Source organism: Gossypium hirsutum, chromosome A05 (genome assembly GCF_007990345.1).
Source record: "Gossypium hirsutum isolate 1008001.06 chromosome A05, Gossypium_hirsutum_v2.1, whole genome shotgun sequence".
Taxonomy (NCBI): domain Eukaryota; kingdom Viridiplantae; phylum Streptophyta; class Magnoliopsida; order Malvales; family Malvaceae; genus Gossypium; species Gossypium hirsutum.
The window spans coordinates 85,285,004-85,288,990 of NC_053428.1; the positions used below are offsets into that span (position 1 = coordinate 85,285,004).

At 37.3% G+C, this 3,987-nt stretch overlaps 1 non-coding gene across 1 annotated transcript; it reads right to left on the reverse strand.

Moving 5' to 3' along the window:
- Positions 1 to 262: 262 nt before the first annotated feature.
- Positions 263 to 369, reverse strand: LOC121229984 (small nucleolar RNA R71). Its single transcript, XR_005927935.1, has one exon. It is a non-coding gene; the product is annotated as a small nucleolar RNA R71 (small nucleolar RNA).
- Positions 370 to 3,987: the final 3,618 nt, after the last annotated feature.

The following is a 3,987-nucleotide window of genomic DNA, read 5'->3' on the forward strand; positions in this document are numbered from 1 at the left end:
TTCAAATGATACAAAAGTTTGTTCAGTTTGATGGTTTGAAGGACGAGGATCCCAACACTCATTTGGCAAATTTCCTATAATTTTACATTACCTTTAAAATTAATGGCGTTTCTGATGACGCCATTTGCCTTCGGTTGTTTCCCTTTTCGTTAAGGAATAAGGCTAAACAATGGTTGAACTCGTTACCACGAGGGTCAATCACTACTTGGGAACAAATGACTGAAAAGTTTTTATTAAAATATTTTTCGCCAGCTAAAACAGCAAATTACGTAATGATATCTCTTCTTTTGTGCAGATGGATTTAGAAACACTCTACGGTGCATGGGAGAGATACAAGGACCTTTTGAGAAGGTGCCCTCACCATGGGTTACCGCTTTGGCTACATGTTCAAATGTTTCATAATGGCCTGAATCCTTCAACTTGGCAGACGATTGATGCAGCCATTGGAGGAACTATCAATAATAAGACACCTAAGGCGGCTTCGAATTTATTGAGGAGATATCACTGAATAACTATCAGTGGCAAGTTATGAGAACAAAGCCGACGAAAACAAACGGTGTTTTCAACCTCAACGCGGTTACTATGCTATCTAACCAAGTAGAACTCTTAAATAAAAAGATTGACGATTTGTGTGGTTCTACTCAGGTACAACCAATGATGAGGTGCGATTCAAATGGAGGAGGAGCATGCACAGAATATCAACCCTTCAACCCTAGCATCGAGGAGGAATAAGTCCAATATATGGGTAACAATAACTCTAGACCCTAAAATAACCTGTATAGTAACACTTATAATGCAGGTTGGACGAACCATCCCAATTTCTTGTGGAGCGGTCAAGGAAATCAAAGGCCACAACATCTTCCGGGTTTTAAACAACCATCTTACCAACAAGAAAAGAAGCCGAACCTTGAGGAGATGTTAACAAAATTCATCTCAGTGTCAGAAAGTTGTTTCCAGAATTCCGAGATAGTTCTTAAGAATCAACAAGCATCAATCCAAGGGCACGAAACTCAGATAGGCCAACTCGCCAAACTGATTTCTGAATGACCACGAGGAAGTATACCTAGTAACACTGAACCTAACCCAAAAGAGCACGTGAAAGCAGTTACACTAAGGAGTGGGAAAGTGTTAGCTGAATCTGAAAAGAAGCTACCACAAGAAGCTGACAGAAAGGACGTCGAACCCGAAAACAATGACAACCTAATGCCAAAAGAATATAAACCACTAATCCCATACCCAAAAAAGTTGAAGAAATACCGCATGGATGCACCATTCGGTAAATTTCTTAAACTTTTTAAACAACTGCATATTAACTTACCTTTTGTTGAAGCTATATCGCAGATGACTACATATGAAAATTTCTTGAAGGAGCTTCTAACAAAAAAAAAAGGAAGTTTGAAGACTTATCTACAGTGAAACTTAATGAGAAGTGCTCAACCATACTCCAAAATAAATTGCCAACCAAACTGAAAGATCCAGGAAGTTTTACTATTCCCTGCTTAATTGGTAGTTTGAATGTTGATATAGCACTAGCTGATTTAGGCACCAGCATTAATTTGATGCCATATAAAATGTTTAAACAACTTGGTCTTGGGGAACCTAAACCCACTAGGATGAGTATTCAATTAGCTGATAGATTTGTTAAATATGCTAGGGGAATTATAGAGGACATACTTGTAAAAGTAGATAAATTTATATTCCCTGTTGATTTCTTTGTGCTTGACATGGATGAAGATGTTGAGGTGCCTTTAATTTTAGGTCGGCCGTTTTTAGCCACTGCTAGAGCTGTAATTGATCTGGGTGTTGGTAAATTGGTACTTAGAGTAGGTGACGAAGAGATTATTTTTAAAATTTATGATGTCATGAGATTTTTTAGAGAACAGGATGACTTATGTTATTTTATCGACTCTATTGATCATGCTACTCAAGATTCTTTTCAGGAAATCGTACACAAGGACACGATGGAACTGTTTCACACCCAAGGAGAGGGGATGGATGATGATTCTGAAACAGGAACCAAACTAAACTCCAATGAAACCTCCCAAAAACTATCAGAATATGAGGGAATTAAGGTAAAAGATGAACTTAAGCAAAAACCCTCTATTGACGAACCTCCCAAATTGGAACTTAAACAATTGCCGAATCACTTGGAATATGCATTCCTTGGAAATAATTCCATATTACTGGTAATTATTGCATCCAACTTGCAACCCAAGGAGAAAGAGGAATTACTCCAAGTGTTAAGACAGCATAAAAGGGTCATAGCTTGGAAAATTTTTGACATTAAAGGGATCAGCCCTTCTTTTTGCACCCACAAAATTTTAATAGAAGATGAATATAAACCATGCGTGCAAACCCAAAGACGACTGAACCCCAACATGAAGGAAGTTGTTAAGATGAGGTAATTAAACTTCTAGATGCTGGAATTATTTATCCTATTTTTGACAGTTCTTGGGTGAGTCTAGTGCAGGTTGTTCCTAAGAAAGGAGGCATGACTGTTGTAGCCAATGAGAAGAATGAATTAATCCCAACAAGGACAGTCACAGGTTGGAGAGTGTGCATTGGTTACAGGAAGCTAAATGATGCCACGAGAAAAGAACACTTTCCCCTTCCATTCATTGGCCAAATGTTGGAAAGATTGTCAGGACACATGTATTACTACTTTTTAGACGGACTCTCTGGCTATTTCCAAATCCCAATAGCTCCTGAAGATCAAGAGAAGACAACATTTACATGTCCACACGGTACGTTTGCTTATCGTAGAATGCCTTTTGGATTATGTTATGCTCCTGCTACTTTTCAGCGCTGCATGATGACCATTTTTGACGAACTCGTAGAAGACGTCATGGAGGTATTTATGGATGATTTTTTGGTTTTCGATAATTCTTTCCATCTTTACCTAAAAAATTTAAAACGAGTGTTAATAAGATGTGAGGAAACAAACCTTGTGCTTAACTGGGAAAACTGTAGCTTTATGGTTCAAGAAGGTATTGTGTTAGGACATAAATTTCTAGTAGAGGGATTGAGGTTGAGAAATCTAAAATTGAAACCATTGAAAAACTACCTCCCCCTAATTCGGTTAAGGCTATTAGAAGCTTCTTAGGACATGCTGGGTTTTATAGAAGATTTATTAAAAACTTTTCTAAAATAGCTAAGCCTTTGACTAAATTACTAGAAAAAGATGTGCCTTTTAATTTTGATCAGGAGTGTTTAGAAGCATTTAATACTTTAAAGGATAAACTGACTAAAGCTCCGATTATAATTGCACTTGATTGGAATTCACCTTTTGAACTAATGTGTGATGCGATTGATTTTGCAGTAGGTGCAGTTTTGGGACAGCGAAGAGATAAACATTTTCAACCTATCTATTATGCTAGCAGGACTCAACAGCAGCACAAGAAAACTACAAAGAGATACTAGCTGTGGTTTTTGCATTCAATAAATTTAGGCCATATTTAATATTGTCTAAAGTTGTTGTTTATACTGACCATTACACTCTTCGCCACCTTTTGACTAAAACTGATGTGAAACCTCGACTCATTCGATAGATCTTATTATTACAGGAATTTGACTTGGAGATTAAGGATAAGAAAGGAGCTGAAAATCTTGTGGCTGACCATTCTCCAAGCTTGAAAACTCAAGTACCAAAGAACCAAATGACATTGAAATAAATGATTCATTCCCTAAAGAGATTTTTTTTGCGATATCTGATTTTGAGGTACATTGGTTTGCAGATATTGCAAATTTTTTAGCCGCTAACATTATCCCAAAAGGTTTGACACATTAGCAAAAGAAGCGATTCTTCACTGATGTGAAAAAATACTTCTGGGAAGACCATTTTCTTTTTCGTAAATGTGCAGATCAAATCATTAGGAGATGCGTTACAAGGACAGAAGCATTGAAAATCTTGGAACATTGCCACTCAGGACCGACTGGAGGACATTACGGTGGAAATAAGACCGCACATAAAGTCTTCAATTTAGGTTT